The 12326-nt window shown below is 34.5% G+C and overlaps 1 long non-coding RNA gene across 1 annotated transcript; it reads right to left on the bottom strand.

The window, feature by feature from the left end:
* Positions 1–3733: 3733 nt before the first annotated feature.
* On the bottom strand, positions 3734–5839 carry LOC113299058. The gene is made up of 4 exons (XR_003334571.1): positions 5760–5839; positions 4610–4673; positions 4417–4470; positions 3734–3827 (listed from the first exon to the last, which is right to left on the bottom strand). It is a non-coding gene; the product is annotated as an uncharacterized LOC113299058 (long non-coding RNA).
* Between the last annotated feature and the right edge of the window lie 6487 nt (positions 5840–12326).

The following is a 12326-nucleotide window of genomic DNA, read 5'->3' as shown; positions in this document are numbered from 1 at the left end:
CTCTTTCCTCTAAACCATCATCACTATCATATAAAGGATTATCAGAGGAATTTTCTAGTAAAGGCTCATTAACTAAGGTGTTAATCATAATAACTTCCTCTGATTCATTGATAGGCACATCAAATAATGGATTATCCAACACACTGCAGGCTAAAGGATCATGAACTGCATCGTCTGAAACGGTGGTATCTCTAGTCAAATCCTCATCCTTTTGAATAGGTGAATAATTATTAAAATTATTTGGATTTGAACTAGAAACAACACTATCATTATAAAGCTCAATTGGAGTAACAAATTCCTGATCACTATGCCTACATATTTCATGTTCTTCATCAATACTATCCTCATCATAGTCATCATTATTATAACATGAAAATGATCGAACCTCATCTAAACAAGTTGTGTCACCAATTCTAACCTCTTCATCTTCATTATTATAAAAATTATCCTCATTTTCAAGGGTGAGATAGGAAAGAATATATTGGAAATCACGAGTAATTCGAGCATTTCTTTCTTCCGTCTCTAATTTATGCATACGTGTTAGCTCATCAAGCTCACGTGTTGACTCAGTTAACTTACATGTTGACTCAGCTAACTTCATGAGGTTATCTTCTAAAGAAGGTTCACTCACCGTTAAATTTCTTTCGTCCATAACTAAGTCATCTGTGTCCGCTAACTTATGTGTCGACTCAAGTAACTTACGCGTTGACTCAAGTATCTTACGTGCTTCATCTAGAGGAGAGGAATTATAAGAATCTTGCTCGCATGACTGGTATGAATGTGGATAGTAATTTGGCTCACCATGGTATGACCCATATCCTTCAAAAGGATGGCGTTCCCAACCACTATTCACACTCTGGTCATAATAGGAATAATGTTCATACTGCTTAGTCGGATACTCATTGTATTGGCTATTATAATACCAGTTCGACATCCTAACTGCAAGGGAATTCTAAACAAACACAAAGAAGGCTGACTCGACCACAACAAGCCTAATTTATCTAGCAAACAAAAAGCATGATGGCTCCACTTAGATTGTTTCTAGACCAGCTTCTAATCCTTCGAAAGGGAATTCGTTACAATTTAAGCAAACCCCTATGGAATCAATCTGAGTAAAAGTAAGTTGAATAAAGGCGAGGGAAGCTGCGTGGAGATTTGATACCCAAGGCCTCACCGCATTACGAGGCGGCGCAGTCACGCATTCAACTCACAGAAACCATCATGAACTTTGAAGTATGCTTAAAAGAGTAACCAATATTTTTCGAATGACTTTCCTATTAAGCTCGTTACCCTATCGGTCTCGTTCTAGTAAGTATTTTAAGCTTAGGTTCGCGTAGGTTACGTGTTCCTAAGACGGGAAAGAATGAAACGGTGATGAAATCCAAGTCCTTATCTTGATTTGGCCAGGCCTTGTCCTTTACTAGAAAATTAAATCCGATTTCAGGTCCTCAACATATATGCATACAAAATCATACAGTAAACCAGCTGACAGGGGATTCGCGGGTGTTTAGAATTCTTACCTCCCGTTCCAGACGGGGGATGAACTGTTAAAGTCGACTCGGGACACAACTCCAATGTCGTGTACGAACCCGAGGGGCCGAGACGATATCGTAATCGTCGTCCTTCTCTGCACACAGTTTATATTTAAAACTACCCTTCCGTAGGGTTTAAAAAAATAAAGTCCCAAAGTTCAATGTCCGAAAATAAAAAAATGTCCAAAAATAAAAGATTACAAAAATAAAAACTTTAATTAAAGTTTCTAAAATAAAATAAAATAAAATAGAATATCTATATACAAAAATTTTCTTCTTCACTCCTTTTGGATTCCTCTTTTCTTTTCTTCTTTGGCTTCGCTTTTGTTTTCAGCACTTTCTCCCCTTTTCTTTAGCTCAGTTCCAAATCTGAAAGCAAACAAGAAATACCAAAAGGCGTAAAAAGGAACAAATAAAAAAAAAAAACTAAAAACAAATTTATAAAAAATCCGCGTCAGCGGCGCCAAAAATTGATGGTATTTTTCAATGATGTTGTAGTAAGATGATTCATTCACTCAGATTTGTTGAGAATTTGTTTTAAGACTTAATAAAGAAAATAAGGAAAAATATATATACACAATTTGTCACAAGATGAAGAGACGCTGAGACGCGGGATTCCACTACTTTTAATATTGTTATGGTTCAGTCATTAACTCTAGACAATATAGCTCAAACAAAAGAAGTTGTGACTCTAGTTCTTTGCCAAAAATAGATTTCGTAAAATATTATTTGTAAGTTAAAAGCATGACGCATCTAAAGTATTTAGAACTAAGCATGCGGCATCTAACAAAATAACAAATAATTAATAGAAATCATAAAGAAATTAAATCTATGCAAAAAGTCAATAAAAGAATTAATTCATTTACCACAATCATGAAAAGTTGCTTCCTCTGTTGTCCCAGTGATAGGGTTTAGCTCATCATGTTGTTGGAAACACGCTCAAAAATCATTATTATTGCTCAAAGGGTGTTTACAAATGATGAAAAGGGAGAAAATAATTCAAAACCGGGTTTGTAACAACTATATTTGTTACAAACCAAAGAACGATACGGAGGACGTGTCACTGTTACAGTTGCTCTAAGACCCACGGCTATGTGTCGCAAAATCTGTAGCAAATAAGTCTGTCCTCCTTGTGTCGCTGTCACTGTAGCATGAACGACAGTGCCTGTGGGTCAATGTTCTTCGTGTAGCATCCATAATGGAGATTTCTGCAGCTTTATTTTTTAACTCCGTGGTACTCTATTCCTCTCCCAAACTCTCCATCCCCCTTCTCTTCAACCCTGCTGACTTATTTATACCCAACAACACCGAGATACTCCTCACTGAATGCGAATAATCCCGTAATAATTGTGTTTATTTTCCTCGGTCTGTTATGAGAATAATCTTCCTTCTTTAGCTCCATCACGCGTCTGCATGGTTTTAAAATACTCCAACACACTCAGTAAACAATCAACACGACTTCAAGTCCCTCCAGCCACACGCAGAATCTCCAAAAATAACTCTGAAAATATCGAGCATAACCCATGTACATGCCCTGTTCTTCAACTCCACGTAACTTCCCTTTTCTTCTCACCCGAGTGTACTGAGCTGGCTTCATTGATTATATTGGCTTACCAGATCAAACATGTTGACTGAAGAAGAAAATCTTCTCCCGAATCATCCAAATATCCGTGATAATCTCCCCCTTGACTGCAGTTTCCCTGAATTATCAAAACTACGTGGACTTTGCTATTTTTTCGAAACAAAACTCCATACAATCCCTGTTTAGGTGAAACAGGGTCAACTCAATTAAAATCTCCGAGAAAAATGCAAAGAATACATCCAGTTTTCCCCCAGGAAATTCCGCCGTTGATAATTCATTTTCCCGCCAAAAAAATTCTTTAAACGTAAAGAAGAAGGGTTCCCCCATAACCAGACTAGGGGTCCCTTTAGCAACTGGGTGTCTTGGGGTGCAAATAGTGGCTAATGTGCCCCTTAGTAAGTGAGTTCCCCTTATCCAATCCGAGAGTCCGAATAGCAAATGTCCTCCGGGGTGCCCCGGGAAACTTTTCGAGCCGATTTTTCCAAGAATGTTTATTTCCCAAAAATGCCTACAAACACATAAAATACCAAAATTAGTACAAAATCGTGTGCCAACAATATATAATATTGAGATCAAATTAGACACAAAAATGTGTCTATCACTTACAAATTTTGAAGTTGCTTTGTTCTCCACCCTTGCAGCTAAGCTTTATATCCTTTGCAGGCTTGCTTTTGTTGGAAGCTTGGGTCAGTGAGAAAGAGAAGAATCCAGACCTGCATAGTTTAGAGTCGAATATATGAGGTCAGTTAAGTCAACCACCATACAATATTTATCTACTTTCTTTTCTAGTAATTCCTAGAGCAAACCCTCAGAGACATCTACAGTTAATCAATTATAAAAGGATGAAAATAACAAAGATTGGCTTCATTGTTTTTTTTTTTGTTTTATATTTGTTACTATAGAAGCTAGCCTACATTTAACAAGAAAATAACCTCTCAAACCTTCACTGTATCAAGTGGAATACTACGGCACATCAAGCCAAAACCAGCTGTTCAAGTTTCAATATTCAGAAGGAAATACAAAAAAGTGACTAGACCCACCATGAATGATTTGGTAGACAGGATAAGCTAACCTATACTTAGCAAAGACACTCCAAGGACACATCAATTCATCGAACCAAACCCAACTAGATACAAGAGGCATCTAATATTATCGTTTAGCTTGAATTTCATGAACACAAGGGACGAAATCTTGGAACATATATGTTCCTACAGCTGAAACTAACACAGTCCTTCATACATCAATAACAACTGAATTATACCACATTACAACTAAATACTCAGAAGGCTGATAGTAACTTACAATAATTCGTCCCTCGATCCTTATATCCTTTTTCTCAAACAACCAGATTTGAATCTGCAAACATAAACAGAAACAAAACATTAGGAAGACACTCAAAAACAAAAATCTATCAATTGCATACAAAGTCAATTCTCAGGACCAAAAGTAGATGCACAGAAACAAAAAGAAATTTTATAAAACATTTAGGTACCACCTGCAATTGCAGACTTAGTGAGTTACTTTGACAGTGCACGCCTTGAGATGATCCTCTCCTGGATCTGTAAATACCAAGATATAGAACAATATTAGCCAAACTTTTAAAATGTATCGACTATGAAGCTCTTTTGAAGATATACAACATTATTCAGCATTGTGAAGTTATAATAATCCATCTATTCTGCAATGATAAACCTAAAGCATATGTCACAATAACACACATTAATCAATTATGCTATGTCATACCCATGCACGCTCTGTTGTTACACAGCTATCTAGGTCTAAGTTTGTCTAGTGGTCTAAGTCTGTCTAGTGCCCTTTTCTTTTTCATTCAAAATAAAATGTGAATTCCAGTACTCATCATGGATAGCTGCTGTAACTAGCATTTTATCCCAACTAAGAAACTCAATAATCTCACACTTGAATTTCATTATGACACTTATTGAAAAAATCTTCAGATAATAACATAACAACTTAACAAATATAATCAGCACGTTTCCTAGCTGCGGCAACTCAATCAAAACTACAATAAGCAATATAAGTCATCTAAGCCCATACAAACTAGAATTTAGAGAGTGCTGGTGCACTCACTTTCGTATGAGCGAAGCAATTGATTTGTTCTTAACAATTGACTCACTCATAAGAAAGAGAGTGCTCTAGCTCTCATCAAACCTTCCAAGAATATATATAAGGTGAATATATAAGGTGTATTGCTGATTCGTAAAACCCCAAAATCAGTTTAATCTTTTGAAACTTATACCTTCTAAGTCATCTAAGCCCACACAAACTGGAATTTAGAGAGTGCTGGTGCACTCACTTTCTTATGAGCGAAGCAATTGCTTTGTTCTTAAGCAATCGACTTACTCATAAGAAAGAGAGTGCTCTAGCTCTCATCAAACCTTCCAAGAATATATATGAGACAATATGCTTCTGAGGCAAAAAAACTACATCATGTCTAATAGCAGGACTAGTGGTTCAAAAACTAGAACATACAAGTGAAGCTAATGATAACAATCAGCACCAATAGCTTAAAAACTAGAACTAAATTAGCTTACAAACTAGAAATTAGGTTACAAAGTAGAAAAAAATAGAAATTTTCGAAATTAACATAAAACCCATAAATCAGTTCAATCTTTCCAAACTTATACCTTCAAAATTCTTCAATCTTCAAGTCTTCAAAATTCTTCAAACCCTAACAGGAAATTAGAAAGAAAAATCGAATTAGATTTATATGAAGAAGATTGACAAAACATAACTCATATGAAACAAATCGTTTTAGATTCACGGATTAAACAATGGAAAAACTAAAAATAAAAATGAAATGAAGCCCTAAACAACAGATCGATTAAAAAAATGAAACCCTAAAAATCGAAAAACTTATAACGATTAACACTTATACAGATCGATGATAGAAAGGTATTGAAAATATTAAAGAGATTTCTGTGATGTTTCTCGGCTAATATGACCAATGATAGAAATGTATCTAAACCTTAGTTTCATCGCCTGAACAGACGCAGAGCAGAAGAGAAAAAAAAGTTTGAAAAAAGTGAAATCGATTTATGTCCACTGCTAGCTTATCCGTGGAATTCACGCATGTGAATGGCACACTCGTGGGAGGAAATATCCTCTCGTATAACTAATCGTGGGTGGAAATATAATGTTAGGCGTGTGAGTCGCACACGCACATACTCAAGGTGTGACGACCCAAGGGTAACCAAGCGTATGAGTGGCACACCTATAAAAAAATTAGTAACGGTTTAAAATTATTAGTAACGGCTTCAGCCTGTTACGAAATTTTTGTAACGGCCATTTGTAACGGGACCTGTTACTAATCCAGGAATTTGGTGTAGTGACTCCAACAGATGAACAATGGACAAAAGTTAAACAACATATTCACTTGGAATTTAAAGAACATATTGCATCCGTAAATATTAAACATTCACAAAAACTATACTTCCAAGCAGCTTTACAAACAGACTAATTAAACATCAAAAAAAAACATAAGATTTCACTAATAACACAAAGAAACCAAAAAAAGACATATATATATATATAACTAAACAAAAGATGATGGATCAAGATGTGATTTAATGCCATTCTTGCATAGCAGAACCATGAAATCAGAGGACTAGATCAGTTAGAATCCCCTTCTTCTTCACTGCTGTTGTCGAAAATCGTAACCACATCTTTGTATGGCCAATCATCATCATCATCAACATCATCGTCTTCATCTTCATCCTCAAGCGTTGGCCCAAACCAAAAAAAGTGTTCTGGATCATCTAAATCATCATCATCATCATCATCATCATCATACTCATCATCCTCTTCATCGTCCTCCTCTTCTTCATCGTCAACAGTTTCATAATCATCATCGAATCAGACTGATAAAAATCAACATCTCCAAAATAAGGAACAACCTTGCAACCAAAATAACCAACAATCTCTTTGTCTTCATCAAGAAGAAGAAATCGGAAGGAAGTTACTACTAGAGCAGTCATTTTGTCTGGCTTGATACTGAAACCTTAAGTTCAGTTTTTGATACTGAAACCCTAGGTTGAGTTTAGAGAGAGACTTGGAAAATAAAAAGCGGAGTAGTACTCTCCCTTCCTTGCTCGTGTTTTATACCGTGACACACATTTTCACTTTAATATTCAACCTCTAGCTTAGCCACGTACAAGCATGATAACTTGGCTAGTGAACAAGTATAGCTTTGGAAAATAAATAAGTAGTATAATATAAAAAAAAATTGGGTGGAAAATTAACATCAAGGAATTTATCTGGGTGGAGATACTCTCTAGAAACTTAGGTTTGGACGAAAAATTATTGCTAAGATCGCGATATCGAAATAAAAATTTGTTTCGAAGCTCGTCCAAGAGTGACATCGGTAAAAATTAAAAATTACCATCAATCAGTTTATCTCTATGAAAATATACTCCCCGAAAACTTAGATTTGGATGAAAAATACTTGTTAAGATAGTGACATGGAAATAAAAACAGGGGTTTAAAAGCTCTTCCAAGAGTGACATCGGTAAAATTTGAAAATTACCATCAATCAATTTAACTTGGTGGAGATACTCCCCATAAAATTAGATTTGGACGATAAATACTTGCTAAGATCATGACATCGAAATATAAATTGGTTTACAAGCTCGTCCAAGAGTGACATCGATAAAAATGGAAAATTACCATTAAGCAATTTGTCTCGGTGGAAATACTCCCCGGAAAATTATATTTGGACATAAAATTCTTGCTAAGATCGTGACATCGAAATAAATAAAAATTGGTTTAGAAGCTCGTCCAAGAGTGACATCGGTAAAAATTGAAAATTACCATCAATCAATTTAACTTGGTGGAGATACTCCCCGTAAACTTAGATTTGGACGATAAATACTTGCTAAGATCGTGACATCGAAATATAAATTGGTTTACAAGCTCGTCCAAGAGTGACATCGGTAAAAATGGAAAATTACCATTAAGCAATTTGTCTCGGTGGAAATACTCCCCGGAAAATTAGATTTGGACGAAAAATTCTTGCTAAGATCGTGACATGGAAATAAATAAAAATTGGTTTAGAAGCTCGTCCAAGAGTGACATCGGTAAAAATTGAAAATTATCATCAATCAATTTATCTTGGTTGAGATATTCCCCGTAAACTTAGATTTGGACGATAAATACTTGCTAAGATCGTGACATCGAAATATTAATTGGTTTACAAGCTCTTCCATGAGTGACATCGGTAAAAATAAAAAATTAAATCAATTTATCTCGGTGAAGATACTCCCCGGAAACTTAGATTTGGATGAAATATACTTGCTAAGATATCGTGACATCGAAATAAAAATCAAGGGTTTAGAAGCTCGTCCAAGAGTGACATCGGTAAAAATGGAAAATTACCATCAATCAATTTATCTTGGTGGAGATACTCCCCAGAAACTTAGATTTGGACGATAAATACTTGCTAAGATCGTGACATCGAAATAAAAATTGGTTTACAAGCTCGTTCAAGAGTTACATCGGTAAAAATGGAAAATTACCATCAATCAATTTATCTTGGTGGAAATATTCTCGGAAACTTAGATTTGGATGAACTATACTCTCTAAGATCGTGACATCGAAATAAAAATTGGTTTAGATGAATAAGCCATGTCCAAGAATGACATTGGTAAACAACTTGGATATCGAGTCTTGTCGACGAAGCCAATCATAGTCGTTCGTGAATTCATAATGCCGACCAATCAAATAAACTAGTTTCACCTGATAACCTAACATTCCCAAACATCCTTGCCAATATTATCGGCTGATCTGTCTGATACGACCAATAATGCGATATTATCGGATATTCATATGTATGTATCGCTGATATATATGTTTCGTCCAGATTAAAGGCACAGACATGATAAAATCCTATATTACCGGCCAGTATTTTAAAAAATAAATACTGATCTCGGTTCTTTTAATACAAATTTAATTGTAAGAGCTAGCTAGAATTGCTTCTAAGAATATGAATTGGGATTTTAATCAAAAAAATTGCACCAAAAAGCATTTATGATCTTCCAAGGCACTAGCTAGTACTATATTAAATAACTTATTATTTTGCTTCTAAGAATATGTGTATTGGGAGTAAAATAGTGCAATGCAGTTGACTCAGTAATAAAGAAAAGATACTACTATATCCAAGGCACTAGTAACAAAGGAATTAGCTAGTACAATAATAAGTACTCCAGTTTGCAGTGGTATTTTTTGATCTTTGATCATTTCTACTTTAAAAATTTGTGTAGAATATTCTAGTGGGACCCTGTACTAAATACCAGCCCCGTCACTAAATACTAGGAGTATACATATAGAACATTCCTATGATTGATTTTTGGATTTTAAGGGTAAATTTCTATGGTAGTTGTACTTTGGGACTTCTTGTTATGTGTGACTGAAAGAGAAGTATTATAAAAAGAGCTTGTATTGTATACCCCACAAGATCTGATAGCTTTTGGTCTTATCAAAAACAATAAAAAGTTGGTATAGCCTTCTCACACTTATTTTTTAATTTACTTTTTTTGGTAACAATATATAAAGCAGAGAAAGAAAACAACCTAACTATATGCTTCTCACACTTTTGACTACCTAAACAATTATTATTCTTAACTGTAGCAGTATCTTTGATCAGAGCAATAAAGCCTTTTTTTTTAATTTATTAATTGTTTAGTAAAACATTTTCCTTTTTTTATTGAATTTATTAACATTTTATTTTTGGTAAAATTTGGGACCATATTATTTGGAAATATGTATATTACCTTAGATAAAAGTGGTTGATTGTATGGAGTAATTGCTCTTAACAAGGTTACTGATAGGGTTATGGGTGTTATCATACCTTATGGAGTATATTCTCTCCTTCAAAAGCAGTATTCTGTCAATCACCATGCTTCTGCTTTTGTCAATCATCATTACGCTTCAGTTTCTCATATTTCACTTTCACTGATCTACGCAATCACAATGAGTATCTTATTTTTTGTGCGCATGCAAAAGAAGAAGATCTAGGTAGACATAATGAGTATCTTGTTGCTTTCTTGGGTACATGCAAAAGAAAAGATAGATCTCTTCAGTACTCCTCTTCTTCTGTTTTTCCAAATAATATAGAGAAGATTATTTTTTGTTTCTAAAATGTCGGTCACATTGGGTTGGCTTGACCCAAATTTTTCATTGGTGTCAAGATCCCTTGTGGTCCAGTCTTTCCATAAAATATTGCTATATTTCTTCCATTTTGGTTGTGTCTTAAAATTAAAATCTGATAACTATCATAAGGGATTATGTTTATATAAGGTATATTATGGAAAACTGAATTGTGTTGACTCGACGAGTTAATTAAAATTGATTGATTAACAAACAAATATCAACCAAAGAATTTGAACACAATGAGCATATATTAAAGAACCAATATTTTTATATTATTCATTCTAAAACTAAACGAAGCAAAATAATACCAACATCCTCAGTATTTTTCAAAAAAAAAATAATCAAAATAAATAATTTCTAAAAACAAAAACCACAATATTCGAAAGTTTCTTTGATAATCTGCTCAACTAAAACCATCGCATCTGGTACTCGTGTTGCATCGTTAGCAGGCTGTGCTTGAACTTCAAGTACCTTTTCTTCTAGAGGTGTCTCCCTGGGTATTTCTGGTGTGTCAGACACAATTTCACCAACAAGGTCATTCGAAGGAATGGAGCATGGCACCATCCATTTCAACAGAAGGAGAAGCAGGAAGAGTAAGATTGTCAACATGAGCTTGAACTTTAGCTAAAAGGGGCATGCTAGGAACCTTACACATGCCATCAATAGTTATGGTGATCCTTAGCTTTCTAGGGACAACCATTACTATCCTTGGAATTGTTTTAATCCTCTCGATATTGTTCTTATTGGAACTCATTTTCTTCGTCTAATATATCAATCTATCTTTTATGCTGGTGTGGTTTGTACGACCTCTTTAATAATATATATATATATATGTATTAGAAAAAACCTAAATTTTTTTAGGTTAGGAGCATTATCTCCAATTACCTAATTTAGTTGTATTCCGCATATCACTCTCAAATAAACAAAATATAACAGTTTCCATATTGATAAATATATGCTCATATACGCGTAAAACACCACATTGATTTTAGTATATATATGATTTATCTAAATACGGAAAAATAACACGAAAAAATTACGTAAAAACAACCATATTGATTGAGTACATGGACTATATGCTTTATCATATAGTAGATCATAATCATGTACTCTTCGCTAATGTGCATGCCTTGGCTACACTCTTCCAAATCTGTAGGTATCTGAAGTATCTCTCTCCATGATTCTCCATGCCTAATCTTCAATGAACAAATTTCTATTTTTGGTGTAATTCCCTTGGTAATTCACACCTACTCAAAGCCATGCGCAACAATTTCATCCAGCCAAGCGCTATAACCATGTCCAAATTATCTTTTGGCTTTCGTATATTGGTCAACACCATAAATTACATCTATTATTGGCAATAACAATATATATTGGGATCATTTTTTTCCTTCAAAATATTAATATACTATGGTCATAACCCTAATTTCTTGTCTTCAAAAGATTAATATATATGGTCATAACCCTAATTTTTAAATTTACAATGGACACATAAATATAATGTTGATAAACTGGAATAAATCTCACACAAACACGTGAAAATATTCGTTTCTTGTTTGGATCATGAATTTTTAAAGAAGGCATGCTGATTAAGGATGCGACCGTTGGCCAAACGGTGTAATGGTTCGCACCCCTTCGTACTACGGGGTACATTAACCGAATAGATTTTGAAACACCAAAAGACGTGAAAATTCCAACAGGTGTATTTTGTGGGGACACATATTGCATCTATTGGATGTCTATATAATCTTTACTCGTATCTGCTAGTAGCATTCAACAAAAACGAAATCCTAAATACTTCTACATTAAAAAAAATATTTCACCAGTAATAGTAATGGAAACATTGCCGGATTTAACTCCCGAGATACTACACCTCCTCCCAAGTACAGAAAGTATTTTGGCAAGCAAATGTGTATGCAAAGAGTGGAATTATGTCCTTGCAGACAAAAGAATTGGACTCCTTTTCGGTTTCACTCAAAAAGTGAGAGAAGAAAAAGTTACGCAACTCTTCTACAGAGAACAAATTGAGGAGAAAGATTACTACACGA

The sequence above is a fragment of the Papaver somniferum genome, chromosome 7 (assembly GCF_003573695.1).
Source record: "Papaver somniferum cultivar HN1 chromosome 7, ASM357369v1, whole genome shotgun sequence".
Classification (NCBI taxonomy): Eukaryota; Viridiplantae; Streptophyta; class Magnoliopsida; order Ranunculales; family Papaveraceae; genus Papaver; species Papaver somniferum.
This window is presented reverse-complemented; position numbering and strand designations above follow the sequence as displayed.